Genomic DNA, 15,570 nt, shown 5'->3' with positions numbered 1-15,570 from the left:
CAACACACGCTGCTGAGGGTAGGCGTGAGCAGGGGGAGGAAGTAGGAGCAGAGTGAAACACACAGACGTGGTGGTAAGGCATCTGTCACCCCAGTGCTGGATTCTCAGCTACACTGCTCATTACTGCTGTATAATTTCCTCCATGCTGCAGCTTCTATGTATATGTGAATTATAGTGCCTACAGAGGGGAAACTGCTAATTAATGTCCTATAATGGACAGAAGTTATTCCATGTACACACATATGACGGCTTATTCAGAAATGTTACCTAAAGATACCCTTTAAAGGACGGGTGTCGCGGAATTTTTTTTTGATATATCAATTTGCTTTTAGTGTTTTATTAAAAAATGTTTTATTTATTTGTGTGTTTTGTTTTACTTTTTTTTTTTATTTTTTCACTTTTTCTTGTCTATGGGGGCTGCCATTTTTTTTTTCCATCTCTGTATGTGTCGATTAACGACACATACAGACATGGAATACGGCACATACAGCCCCATAGAGAATGCGAACGGGACCCGTTCCATCCACCATGCTGTACGCCGTCTGTGCAGGCCCATAGCAGTCTATGGGGTTCCCGTAATTACGGGTGACTACGTGTGTGCACCCGTAATTACGGGAGCGTTGCTAGGCGACATCAGTTAATAGTCACTGTCCAGGGTGCTGAAAGAGTTAAACGATCGGCAGTAACTGTTTCAGCACCCTGGACAGTGACTTCCGATCACAATATAGATCAACCTGTAAAAAAAAAAAAAAAGACGTTCATACTTACCCAGAACTCCCTGCTTTTTCCTCCAGTCCGGCCTCCTGGGATGACGTTTCATCCCATGTGACCGCTGCGGCCAATCACAGGCTGCAGCGGTCACATGGACTGCCGCGTCATCCAGGGAGGCCGGACTGGATGTCAAGAGAGGGACGCGTCACCAAGACAACGGCTGGGTAAGTATGAGTTTCTTTTACTTTTTCTGCAGAAAGGGCTGTCCCATCTCTATCCTGCACAGATAGAGAGAAGGGTTGCCGATTACTGCAGTGCAATTTTGCAGCGGAAACGTGCCCGTAAATACTGGTGCAATACGGGTCGAATACGTGTGACCAAGGACCCGTATTTACGGGAGGACAAAAATACGTTCGTGTGCATGAGGCCTAAGACAGCAGTCTGGCCTTGCCCTTATATTAATTACATCATCAGCTTTTTATTTTATTTTTTACACACTATGGGAGCCTATTGGCGACGTATGACACTTTAGGCTATGTTCACACGGGGTATTTTGCCGAGTTTTTTGACGCGGAAACCGCGTCGCAAAACTCGGCAGAAACGGCCCGAGAACGCCTCCCATTGATTTCAATGGGAGGCGTCGGCGTCTTTTTCCCGCGAGCAGTAAAACTGCCTCGCGGGAAAAAGAAGTGACATGCCCTATGACTTCAATGGGAGGCAGGAGAAAGCGTATATCTCGCTGTTTTATGCCCGCGGCGCTCAATGGCCGCGGGCAAAAAACGGCGCGATAATTGCCGCGAAAATCGGCGTGCAGGGAGAGGAATATCTGCCTCAAAGTTCCAAACGGAATTTTGAGGCAGATATTCCTCCCCCAAAATACTCCGTGTGAGCATAGCCTTACGCTTATACAGGCAGTCAGAGGTATAAGTCAGGAAATCCAACCTCCGATGGAAGGCTTAAATGTGAACTAGGCCTCGCTTGTTGGGTTGTTTTCTATTGATGTCTGAAGTTCCTTTTTGTTTCTGGCTACAAAAAAGGAATCAAACTGTCTCCTGGCGTGGTGTAACTGACTGCTAGTAATTTGCCCATCCCTGGATTAGTATGACTTTCATTTGCGTTTGTTTATTCTTGCCAATAATGACGTTGTTTGTTACTGCACCTTTTATGCTATGTGTAGTCTGGCAGATCTCATGCTGTCAGTCAAAATCTGCCTGTCCTAAGCACTGCCGGCAGCAAATTACAGATCTTTACGGTATCACGTTAAGGCCCTGTTCACACAGGTTTTTTGCAGGCCGTTCACACAGCACAAGCAGCTGTGACACTCAGTAGCTGATTGGACAGTGTCACAGTGATAGTAACATTCCCCCTTGCCATTTACACGTCCCATTGACCGTTCAGGGGGTTATTTACATATCGGACACCAAATATAACGGCACCGATATCTAAATAAGGGTATGTTCACACGGCAGCGTCCGTTACGGCTGAAATTATGGGGCTGTTTTCAGGAGAAAACAGCTCTGGCATTTCAGCCGTAATGGCATGTGCAGGCGCTTTTCGCTGCGTCCATTACGGACGTAATTGGAGCTGGTTTTACATGGAGTCAAGGGAAAACGGCTCCATTTACGTCTGAAGAAGTGACATGCACTTCTTTGACGCGGGCGTCTTTTTTTTACGCGCCGCCTTTTGACAGCGGCGCGTAAAAAAAAATGACCGTCGGCACAGAACATCGTAAGACCCATACTAATGAATGGGCAGATGTTTGCCAACGCTTCTGAGCCGAATTTTCGGACGTAATTCGGGTCTAAAACGCCCGAATTACGTCCGTAAATAGTGTGTGTGACCCCAACCCAGCCTTACGGAGGAGGATAGGAAAATGTTTTTAAAGTGACAGGGTTTGTGCATCCCTGCCCATTACATGTGCAGCTGAGTGCCAAGTGACAAGTTATCTATAAAGCTGCAACCCCTATAGCTCCGCCACTGGGTACGATTAGATACAGGGCTCAGCAGACCGTACACACATGAAAGGATTAGATAAAGGGCCTAGTAGACCGTATCACATGTGATAGGATTAGATACAGGGTCCCAACAGACAGTATTCTTATACTTACCCTCCTCGCTCCTGAATCAGGTCCTCTATTTCTCCGAACGCAGTGCGGGTCTTGACTCCATTCAGCGTCCCGTCGTTCGCGCTTGTGAAAGGCGTCAGGACTTAACGTTGCGCCCAGACAAGACGTAGGTGTGAGGTGGGTAAGTATGTTGTTACGTAACGGGAGTCTGTAGTTTACTACATAGGCCCCACTTACTATAATAACTGTGGATAGATGTAATGCAGGGTGTGATGGCCCCCCTGGCTTCGGGGGCCTGGTCGCGGTTGCGACTTGTGAGCCATATAGGTACGCCACTGGTAACACGTCTATAGATCACACAGGATCCACCATTGACAATAGGTGATGGACACCGCTCCCCTCCTATCCCTTCCTGCACAGTGACCCCTGCACAGATCACAGAGCATGCATAGACATCTCCCACACAGTCAATTGGTTCCCTCCTGTTCCTATGGTCCATGTGGCTCTCTAAATGCTGTTCACAGAAGCTCAGGCAAAACAGCTACAAGTTGTGCTGCCATGGCTGATCCGCCTCAAGGGTGGCTTTATACGCAGGGTTTTTTAGGAAAAATGGCACGTTCAAAATCGCAGGCTGGCTTTTTTTCCAGAATTTAGTGCCGTTTTTCTCTAAGATCTCCCCAGGTTTCTCTTGCCTTGTTAAGAAATGCATGTGCCAATGTGTGGGTTTTGTTTTTTTTAGAATAAATCATGTGTTGCAAAGAGGAATCTTTGCATTACGTGATTTGCAATGTGAAAAACGCCACCTTAAAAAAAATATATGGTTGTAGTAAACTCCATAAAAACCGCATGTACCATTTTACAAAAAAAAAAAAGTGAGGTTTTTGCGACTTTTTTTTTTTTGGGGGGGGGGCCAAAAAAAGCCACGCAAGAAGTGTTTGAAGGAAGCCTTAACCCCTTAATGACCAGCCTATTTTAAACCTTAATGACCAAGCTAATTTTTACCATCGTCTCATTCCAAGAGCTATAACTTTTTTATTTTTGCGTCGACATAGCTGTATAAGGTCTTGTTTTTTGCAGGACAAGTTGTATTTTTTAATAGCACCATTTAGAGGTACATATAATTTTAGGGATGCACGATGCATCGAAACTTCGATACTGTGCATTCCCAAACGGTTATTCCCAAACTGTTATTTCACGTATTTCGATACTAAGCTTTGCGGCCTCACCGCTCCGTATAGTAACACATGAATGTATGAGAGCGGGGCTGCGGCTGTGTAATACAGCCACTGCCCCGCTCCGGAGTCCTGACAAGTGCGCACCGTCAGGTTGATGCGATACGACCAGCCCTGCACTAATGAGCAGCGACTCTGAAGACAGAACATGGCGGGCGCACTGCAAAACACACCCATATTCTGTCTCCAGTGCCTGCCCTCATTAGTGAAGCGCTGGCCGCATCTCCTCATGCTGACCACACGCGCACTTATGTCAGGCAATGGTTGTATTACACAGCCGCAGCCCCGCTCTATAACGACGGAGATCAGAGAAACCTCTCATCTCTGCCGCTATTCCCCTGAATTCTGCGATCAAAGCTGACTGCAGCATTCAGGAGAAAATGAGAAGGGGGATGCCCATGGATCGCATCACAGGGAATTCCTGTGATGTGATCGAAGGCCATACCATATATGGGCAGACAGCCCAGTGTTCATTGAAGAACCCCAGGGCTGTCTTACCATATTTCCTGTTAGGGCATACTTAGGTATGTCCTAACCACTGCCTGTGTACTATACGTCCGCAGGCTAATGTACTGACATATATCTGATATATGCCAGTACGTTAAAGTTTAAAAATAAAGTAAAAACATGAAGTAATATTAAATCTAAAAAAAATACACATACACCTTTTTTTACAATAAACATTAAAATAAGTCTCAATACATAAAATATACACATTCGGTATTGGCGCGGCCGTAATAACCTGCAGAACAATTATTTTTTTGCAGCATTTATGATGTGTACGCTGTAAAAAAAATAAAATTTAAATTATTTTCACTTATTAATGTGAGGCACGAGGTGTGATTCATTTAACCTCCATGTGCCTCACATTAATAGTAACCCCATCATGTAACTCACACATTAACCCATTATGACTGAGAAACATGATGGGGTTAATTACTATTAATGTGAGGCACGTGGAGGTTAAATTCAGCATCACACCTCAAGCCTCACATCAGAAAATGGAAGAACTTTTTTTATTACTGTTGGCAAAGTATCGTTGTGGTATCGAAATCGCAATACTAAACGAAGTATCGGTATCGAAGTCCAAATTCTGGTATCGTGACATCCCTAGTGGATACAGATATTTTTGGTAGTGTCTTCTTATCCCTATATAATTTATTGATGAACTTTTTTTGGGGGGGGGGGGGGTTAGGAAAAAAACGGAGATTTCGCCACACTTTTTTGCGTCCTAAATTTACGCCGTTTACCGTGTGGTATAAATAACACAATAACTTTATTCAGCGGGTTGTTACGATTGCAACGATACCAAATTTGTTTAGATTTTGTATGTTTTATTACTTTTACACAGTAAAAACACTTTTTGTTTTCAAAATTATTTGTTTTTGTGTGTCCATATTTGAAGAGCAATAACTTTTTTTATTTTTTCGCCGAGGCGGTTGTATGAGGATTTTTTTTTTTTGCGGGACGACTTTTAGTTTTTATTGGTACCATTTTGGAGTAGATGCGGCTTTTTGATCACTTTTTATCAAATTTTTTTAAGGCAGAATTCACAGAAAACAGCAATTTTTCCATTGTTTTTTATATTATTTTTTTTGCGACGTTCACCGTGCGGGTTAAATAATGTAAAAGCTTTATAGGCGGGGTCATTACGGACGCGGCGATACCAAATATGTGTAACTTTTTAACTTTATTTTGTTTTTTTAATAGTAAAGCATTTTGTAAGGGTAAAAAGTGGGTTTTTAATTTATTTTTTTCATTTTTTTTATTAACTTTAAACTTTTTTTTTTTTTACTTTTTACTAGTCCCACTAGGGGACTTTAATATGCAATCATCCTATCGCTTTTATAATACACTGCAATACTTCTGTATTGCAGTGTATTATGCCTGTACAGTTTAAAATGGACAGGCATCTGCTAGGACATGCCTCTGGCATGACCTAGCAGGCATTCACTACGGGCAGATCTGGGGGCCTTTATTAGGCCCCTGGCTGCCATCGGAGACACAGACACTCGGCGATCTTATCACCGGGTGTCAGTGGGATGAGAGGGAGCTCCCTCCCTCTCTTCATAGCGAGCGCCGCATCTGTGGGGTGAAACAGGTGAGATCGATACTTATATCGATCTCACCTGTTCGAGCAGGGATGCCTCCAGCCCTCAGCTACCTCTGAGAGCAGGGAGATTTAACGGCTCCCTGCTCTGTTTATTCTGATGCAGCGCTGTGAAAAGGCGTATGCATCAGAATTAAAGCCCATTAGTGGCCGCCGTGAAAAGGCGTATTGGCGGTCACTGACGGGTTAAAGAAATTATTATTTTTTTTGTTGCGGAAATGAATAATAAAAGTAAAAACTTGCCCGCACAGTATCAGACTACAGGATTTTCTGCATATTTCTGAAATAGTCTTGTAGAAATCTTGCATAAAACATAGGGTTCGTTTCTTAATAATCCCGTCCATTTTTGTCTAACAGTTGCTGAGGGGCGGTGCTTAGCGTTCCTGGTCTTTTGTTGCAGACCTCAGTGGGGGAATACTTCTACTGCAGCCAGTTGCCTTATGTAAGTTCAAATTTTGTCCACCGTGGAACCCTCTAGAATATGCAGTAAATTGTCATGTATTGAGTTACCCAAAGGAGTATTTTAAGCCAAGGAGGAGCACGTCATTTATAGTAATCCAAATGAATATGTGGTGTAAAAACTCAATATTTTATGCAGGGAAACAGTACTTATACGGTAACAGGAGTTAACCCCTTCCCGACATCCGCTATATATATATATATATATATATATATATATATATATATATATATATATATATATATATATATATATATAAATATAAATAATATACAGCGCACGTTGGGTGAGGGAGTATGGAGTGGGCTCACGGGTTGAGCCTGCGCCATAGAACGAGTGTCTGCTGTATTTTACAGCTGAGACTTCAGTGTAACGAATGGGATCCTGCTTGTTTAACCCCTTAAATGCTGAGGTCGATTGCAAACGCTGCATTTAAGTGGTTAGAAACAGGGGGAGGCCCCCTGTAACATTGCAACCACACTCACTCACACTCACTCACTCACTCACTCACACACACACACACACACACCCAAACCCCGTGACGCGATTGCGGAGTGACGATGGTTGGTATGCCACCTCTGGCAGGTCTTCATAGTGTCAGTATGACGATATACTGCAATACATTAGTATTGCAGTATATTATGCAAGCATTCCAAAGACTGCTGGTTCAAGTCCCCTCGGGGGGACTAGTAAAAAAAAAAAAAAAAGTTATTTATATAATATATTAAAAAAGCTTTAACTGTATCTAACATTTTCCCCCTAAACGCAATGCAAAGAAAAATTAGCATAACTGGTATAGCCGCATCCATAAAAGTCGTAACTATTACAATGTCGTTATTTAGCCCACACAGTGAACATCGTAAAAAAAAAAATTATTTTAAAACTCCTGAATTGCTGTTTTCTGTTGACTTCATCTCCCACATAAAAAGGAATAAAAAGTGATCGAAAAGCCTCATATACCCCAAAGTAGTACCAATAGAAACTACAGCTCGCAGCGCAAAAAATAAGTCATCATACCTACCGCTCAATCAACAAAATTATATTTTTTTTTTATGGCTCTCCGAATATGGTGACAACTCCTATTTTACTTGTAGCAATCCGTTTTTTTTTTTTTAAATTGTAAAAGTAGTAAAACATAAAAAAACTATAAAAATTTGGTATTGCCGTAATTGTATTGACCCGCAGAATAAAGCGAACATGCAGTTTTTACCGCACGGTGAACGCAGTATAGACTAAACCCTCCCAAAAGATTGAGAAATCGCAGGTTTTTTTTTCCTATTCCACCCCTAAAAATAAAAAAGTTGTTAGAAACGTAGATGTGACCGGTAACAGCTCGATCCTGCATGTCAGAGACACGCAGAACCCGCTGAAACTGAACCAGTCAGTGCCGCTGACCTGATGGATTTAGGTCCTAGCGCAAGATACAGATGCTGTGTATACAAAGCAGCTGTATCTCAAAAAGTAAAAATAACTTTTAATAAAAGGTATTTAGAAAGTTGCACCAAATTAATTATTTTTTTTAAAGGTGTACATACCCTTCAAATTGGCATTACCAGGGTAATCGGTTTATGAATACAAAGGGAAAAGTTGTCTTTTCCACTGTAGATGATTATGGTGGATCACACAATAACCTCTCGCTCTGCGCCAGATCATCATTTTGAGCTGCCAATGAATTCCCCTATTTATATGTAAAACGAGTACATTGAGATGGTCTGAAGCCAATGTGGTGGTGATTCCCAAGCACGAGTACAGATGATTGTGGGGGGACACATACTGTAGTGAGGTCCCCCCATGTGGGCAGCCATTCAGCTGTTGTGAAACCACAACTTCCTGCCTGCTCCATCTCTTTTGCTCCCATGTGAAAGTCACCAAAGGTCAGGAGTCATGTGGTGACCAAGGTCAGAGCAGCCTCCAGGAGATGCCGTCCACACGACAGTTTTCTGGGCCCCATGTTGGGAAAAAAAAAACCTGCTTAGGCCTCATGCACACAAACGTATTTTTGTCCTCCCGTAAATACGGGTCCTTGGTCACACGTATTTGACCCGTATTGCACCAGTATTTATGGACCCGTGCCTGTAAATATGGGTCCGGTGTCGCCAGTTTTCCACCCGTATTTACGGGTACGTTTTCGCTGCAAATTTACACTGCATTATTCGGCAGCCCTTCTCTCTATCAGTGCAGGATAGAGAGAAGGGACAGCCCTTTCCGCAGAAAAAGTAAAAGAAATTCATACTTACCCAGCCGTTCTCTTGGTGACGCGTCCCTCTCTTGACATCCAGTCCGACCTCCCTGGATGACACGGCAGTCCATGTGACCGCTGCAGCCAGTGATTTGCCCTGTGATTGGCTGCAGCGGTCACATGGGATGAAACGTCATCCCGGGAGGCCGGACTGGAGGAAGAAGAAGAGTTCTGGGTAAGTTAACTTTTAATACTATTAACTCCAGCGGTAGTCACTGTCCCGTGTGCTGAGAGTTACTGCCGATCAGTTAACTCTTTCAGCACCCTGGACAGTGACTATCCCCTGACATCGCCTAGCAACGCTCCCGTAATTATGGGTGCACACACGTAGTCGCCCGTAATTACGGGAGCCCCATAGACTTCTATGGGCCTGCCCGTGCCGTTATTACGGCCTGAAATAGGACATGTTCTATATTTTTCAACGGCACGGGCACCTTCCCGTAAGCAAACGGGAAGGTACCCGTAGCTAATAGAAGTCTATGGGCCCGTAATTACGGCTCGTAATTACGGGCGTTTTTACGTTCGTGTGCATGAGGCCTTACTAAGCATCAGCAGAACCCTTCTCTTCCCCAACATCTGCTGTCGGTGAGTCGGGACGCCTCCATACGCATTAGATGGTCGGCAGGTTTGGCCGACATACGTCTAAGGCCCCCTTCACATCGTGCTCGTGCCCTATGTTTATCGTGTACTTTGGGGAAAGCTTCTAACATCCACGATAAACATGTTCATAGGGCTACATTAGCCCGATTGAGACCAAAAGAGTCTCTTCTTTTGGTTTGTCGGGCTTGAATACATCAGTATACCTAATATACAGTATACACCAGTCATCATAAATGACACTATACATTTGTTGTGCAGGTTATTACGGTCCCAACGATACCAAATGTGTATATTATTTTATGTATTGGGACTTGTATTTTAATGTTTATTGTAAAAAATTTGCATTTGTGTGTATGTGTGATATATATAGTTACATAGTTACATAGTTAGTACGGCTGAAAAAAGACACATGTCCATCAAGTTCAACCAAGGGAAGGGAAAAGGGAAGGAAAAATTTCTACACATAGGAGCTAATATTTTTTTTTTCTAGGAAATTATCTAACCCTTTTTTAAAGCCATCTACTGTCCCTGCTGTGACCAGCTCCTGTGGTAGGCTATTCCATAAATTCACCGTTCTTACTGTAAAGAAGCCTTGTCGCCTCTGCAGCTTAAACCTTTTTTTCTCCAGACGGAGGGAGTGCCCCCTTGTTTTTTGAGCGGGTTTTACAAGGAACAGGATATCACCATATTTTTTGTATGTGCCATTAATATATTTATATAAGTTAATCATGTCCCCCCTTAGTCGTCTTTTTTCAAGGCTAAATAGGTTTTTAATTCTTTCAATCTTTCCTCATAACTTAAATTCTCCATGCCCCTTATTAGCTTCGTTGCTCTTCTTTGTATTTTTTCCAACTCCAGGGCATCCTTTCTATGAACTGGAGCCCAGAACTGAACTGCATATTCTAGATGAGGCCTCACTAATGCTTTGTAAAGTGGCATTATTACATCCCTGTCCCGCGAGTCCATGCCTCTTTTAATACACGACAATATCCTGCTGGCCTTTGAAGCAGCTGATTGACACTGCATGCTGTTATTGAGTTTATGATTTACAAGTACACCCAGATCCTTCTCAACAAGTGAATCCGCCAGTGTAGCGCCCCCTAGGACATATGATGCATGCAGGTTGTTGGTACCCAGATGCATAACTTTACATTTATCTACATTAAACTTCATTTGCCAAGTGGACGCCCAAACACTTAGTTTGTTTAAATCTGCCTGTAATTCATGAACATCTTCCATAGTCTGAACTATATTACATAGCTTGGTGTCATCTGCAAAAATAGAAATAGTGCTATTAATCCCTTCCTCTATATCATTAATAAATAAGTTGAATAATAGTGGTCCCAGCACTGAACCCTGGGGTACACCACTTATAACCGGTGACCATTCAGAGAAGGAATCATTGACCACAACTCTCTGGATACGGTCCTTGAGCCAATTCTCAATCCAATTACAAACTATATTTTCTAAACCTATAGTCCTTAATTTACCCATTAGGCGTCTATGGGGGACAGTGTCAAATGCCTTTGCAAAGTCCAAAAACACTAAATCCACAGCGGCCCCTCTGTCTAGACTTCTGCTCACCTCTTCATAAAAACAGATTAGGTTAGTTTGACAACTTCTGTCCTTAGTAAAACCGTGCTGGCTGTCACTTATAATGCTATTTATTGTCACATAATCCTGTATATAGTCCCTCAATAGCCCCTCAAACATTTTCCCCACGATGGATGTTAAGCTTACTGGTCTATAATTACCCGGGGAAGACCTAGAGCACTTTTTGAAAATAGGCACCACATTTGCCCTGCGCCAGTCCCTTGGCACTATACCAGTCACTAGAGATTCTCTGAATATTATGAAAAGGGGGACAGAAATAACTGAACTAAGCTCTTTAAGAATTCTAGGGTGTAACCCATCTGGTCCCGGGGCCTTGTGCACATTTATTTAATTTAGCTTGGACCATCTCTACATTCATCCAATTCAGTATATCAACTGATATATTAACAGCACTGGCACCGGCTACATCAGCTGCTCTTTCTTCAGTTGTATATACAGAGCTAAAGAACCCATTTAGTAACTCTGCCTTCTCTTGATCCCCTGTGATCAACTCCCCATTACCATTATCTAGGGGTCCTACATGTTCAGACCTTGGCTTTTTTGCATTTATATGCTTGAAGAATTTTTTAGGATTTGTTTTACTATCCTTGGCCACCTGCCTTTCATTTTGTATTTTTGCTAATTTTATTACATTTTTACAGATTTTATTAAGCTCTTTATATTTTACAAAGGCTACAGCTGTACCCTCAGATTTGTATTTTTTAAATGCCCTTTTTTTGTCATGTATTGCCCCTTTCACAGAAGGTGTAAGCCATGTGGGGTTTAATTTGAGTCGTTTATACTTATTACCTGTAGGAATAAATTTTGCACTATAATAACTCAAAGTAGATTTGAAAATCTCCCATTTATCATTTGTTCCATTATTTGACATTAGTTCTTCCCAGTCTATATCCTGAATTGCAGCCCTCATCCTGGGGAAATTGGCTTTCTTAAAATTAAATGTTTTTGCCCTCCCAGCCTGTGTTTGTTTTTTAGAGTATAGGTAAAATGTAACTATATTGTGATCACTGTTACCGAGGTTTTCACGAACATTGACATTCCCAACAAGATCTGCATTATTAGAAATGACCAGATCCAACAGAGCTTCACCTCTAGTCGGGTCTTCCACAAACTGGCCCATAAAATTTTACTGCAACAGGTTGAGGAAATGTCTCCCCTTTGCAGTTGAAGCCGAACCATGACACCAATTAATATCCCGGAAATTAAAATCTCCCATTATCACTACAGTACCCGCCTGTGCAGCCCGCTCCATCTGTTTATATATCTGACCTTCCATCTCCTCAGTTATATTGGGGGGTCTATAGATTACACCAAAAGTAATTTTTTCAGTGTTTACCTCTCTTTCTAGTTCCACCCACAAGGTTTCAACCTCCTCACAGTCTTCACCCACTATTGTCTCTTTCACACTCGCCTTCATATCACTTCTCACATACAGACATACACCACCACCTTTCCTATTTGTCCTGTCTTTACGAAAAAGTGTAAAACCCTGTAGATTTACAGCCCAGTCATGTGAAGAGTCCAGCCATGTTTCAGCAACACCAACTATATCTATATTTTCTTCCAGTATCAAGGCCTCCAGCTCCCCCATTTTGCTTGCTAGACTTCTGGCATTTGTGAACATACACTTTAACTTGCCTGTCAGTTTTTCACTTTTATTATCAGAAATGTGATTTGACATTAATCGGTCCTTTTTATTTACACTGCTGTTTTGTAATGAAAGGATCTCCTTATCTTGTTGTCTAGTCCTCTCCCCACATTCTGTTTCTCCCCCCACCAATATAGTCTGACCCCTCTCTAACCTGGCTACCCCTTTTTTTTCTACATTATTTATTCTTAAGGCTCCTCCACCTACCATTTATTCTGTCGTTGGTACCGACATGGACCACGACAGCTGGATCATCACCAGCCCCTCCCATCAATTTGTCCACCCGTTCCACCACATGCCGAACCCTGGCACCAGGGAGACAGCAAACCATTCGGTTGAGGTGGTCTTGGCGACAAATAATTCTATCCGTCTTCCTGATTATAGAATCCCCTACGACTATCAATTGTCTTGGCTTACCTGCATTACCATCCCGCCGACTACTAGCTGGGCTGTTCTCCCGGCTGTTAGGGAGATCAGTATCCACTAGGGCTGCCATTTCTGAGACTGACACCCTCGCATCATCACCCAACTTGGCAATTTTGCCTGGAATGTCAGAAACCGGAGCGGCCTTCCTTTTCTTTGACCCCTTTCTACTGCCCCTAACTACATTAACCCAGCTACTTACCTGATCCTGCTCACCCATGTCTTCACCCTCCAGTTGTAACCCACTAACTGCATGCTCTGTGAGCAGCAAGCTCCGTTCAAAATTGTCTATCCTCCTCAGTGTTGCATTCTGCTCCTCCAGATCTCTAATACGAGCTTCCAGGTGAACAATATGCTCACATCTGCCACAGAGATATTCAATTGGAGATAGAGGGCAGGGTAGGATCCAGCGCTGAGACGTTTAAAATGGAATTCAGTTTTCCAAGTTTAATGTATTCGTTAAAAAGGGAAGTCCAGTGGTATCAGGTCCTAGGCGTGCATGAAGTGAAGGGAAGAAAAAAACAAAAAAAAAAACAGAGATATTCACCCTGGAACTCCGGCTCCGGCATTATTTCATTTTAATGTACTGGCCTATATCTATATAGTACACAGGCAGTTGTTAACGCTATAAATGTGTTATTACGGTCGCGACTATTACCGAATGTGTGTATTTTATGTATTGAGACTTCTTTTAATATTTATTGTGTGTGTGTGTGTGTGTGTGTGTGTGTGTGTGTTTTATTTTTTATTTAACATTACTTTATTTTTACTTTTCTATTTTTAAACTTCAATGTATTGCCATATATCTATATGCCAGTAGATTAGCCTGTGTTCTAATAGTACCTAAGTATGCCCTAACAGGAAATATTGTCACAGTCCTTGTTTTTTTTTAATGGACCCTGGGCTGTCTGTCCATATAAGGTATATCCCTGGATCGCGTGTCAGGTATTTCCTGTGACGTTATCAAAGGGGGTTCGCCCTTCTCATTTTCCCTTTGAATACCGCATTCAGCTTTGATTGCAGCATTCAGGGGATATCGGCTGATATCCAAGGTTTTTCTGATCTCTGCCATTAAAGCGGGGCTGCGGCTGTGTATTACTACCATTGACCTGCTGCTGATCAGCATGATGTAATGCGGCCGGAGCTGCTCTGAGTGGCGCCGTGGGTACTTAAGACCGAGCATTGGGGGTATTTTGCAGTGCTTGCGCCATGTTCTCCATCTTCAGGGCTGGTGCTGCCACTCATTAGTGCGGTGCCGTCTGCATCACATCATCCTAGTCACTAATTTCATATAATTATCTTTATACAGCGCCAACATATTCCGCAGCACTTTACAATTCAGAGGGTTCATGTACAGACAATATCGACATTCCATAGTGACAAAAATAATTTACAATTCAAGCAAGAGGAGTGAGGACCCTGCTCACAAGAGTTTACAATCTATGAGGAAATAAGGGAGACACAAAATGTAAAAAAGTACCTAAAGAGGCTCTGTCACCAGATTATAAGTGCCCTATCTCCTACATAATCTGATCAGCGCTGGAATGTAGATAACAGCAGTGGTTTTTATTTTGGAAAACGATCATTTTTTAGCAAGTTATGAGCTAGTTTAGATTTATGCTAATTAGTTTCTCAATGGACAACTGGGCGTGATTTTACTTTTTACTAACTGGGTGTTGTACAGAGGAGTGTATGAGGCCGACCAATCAGTGACTAATCAGTGTCCTACACTTCTCATTGTTCCAGCCCAGCATGATCCACAGCACAGTGTGATTGTGCAGTGAAAGAAGATGGGCTGGAACAATGAGAAGTGTATGAGGCTGATTGGTCAGCCTCATACATCCCATATTCTTATTGTAAAGCCAACTTGTGAGTGATGTAGTAAGTGAGGTCAAATAGACACGATACATTTGGCCATACATTTATAATCCTGGCGAGAACTGCAAAAGGGTGGGGGTCATTATTTTTATCGCTGCTTTGGATCATCCCAAAAAATTTGTGTGAAAAGATGCCATTTTTTGGATTGATATTCTTTTGGTTATTGATGGCACTTTAGGCTCTGTTCACATCTGCGTTGGGGTCCTGTTCTGCCGGAGCTTTCCGTCAGAACGGGACCCTGAACAGACACAAACTGACGGGAACGGACACCAGAGGTTTCCATCACCATTGATTTCAATGGTGACTGATCCGGTGCCCGTGGTTTCCGTTTCTCTTTTGTGCACCGGAACCGTCGTTTAGTCGACAATGGGTCCGGTGCACAACAGAGACAAACGGAAACCACGGGCACCGGATCGGTCACCATTGAAATCAAGAGTGATTGAAACGGAAACTCTGGTGTCCGTTTCTGTCTGTTCAGGGTCCCGTTCTGACGGAAAGCTACGTCAGAACGGGACCCCAACGCAGATGTGAACAGAGCCTTATTTCTTCCTGACCTATTTAGCATTTGAAAGATAAGGCATGTTATCCT

The 15,570-nt window shown here is 42.7% G+C and overlaps 1 protein-coding gene across 7 annotated transcripts in view; it reads left to right on the top strand.

Annotated features, from left to right (window-relative positions):
- Positions 1-15,570, top strand: part of TDRD7 (tudor domain containing 7) — a 99,721-nt gene that overhangs the window by 3,804 nt on the left and 80,347 nt on the right. For 3 of the 7 annotated variants that reach the window (XM_075825634.1, XM_075825635.1, XM_075825633.1), the window contains exon 2: positions 6,477-6,561. The exons of the other annotated variants lie outside the window; for them this stretch is intronic. The gene's annotated coding sequence lies outside the window, so the exon portion shown is untranslated. The remainder of the gene's footprint in view (positions 1-6,476; positions 6,562-15,570) is intronic. 7 annotated transcript variants of the gene reach the window in all.

This window comes from Rhinoderma darwinii, chromosome 1 (genome assembly GCF_050947455.1).
Source record: "Rhinoderma darwinii isolate aRhiDar2 chromosome 1, aRhiDar2.hap1, whole genome shotgun sequence".
Lineage (NCBI taxonomy): Eukaryota > Metazoa > Chordata > Amphibia > Anura > Rhinodermatidae > Rhinoderma > Rhinoderma darwinii.
This window is presented reverse-complemented; position numbering and strand designations above follow the sequence as displayed.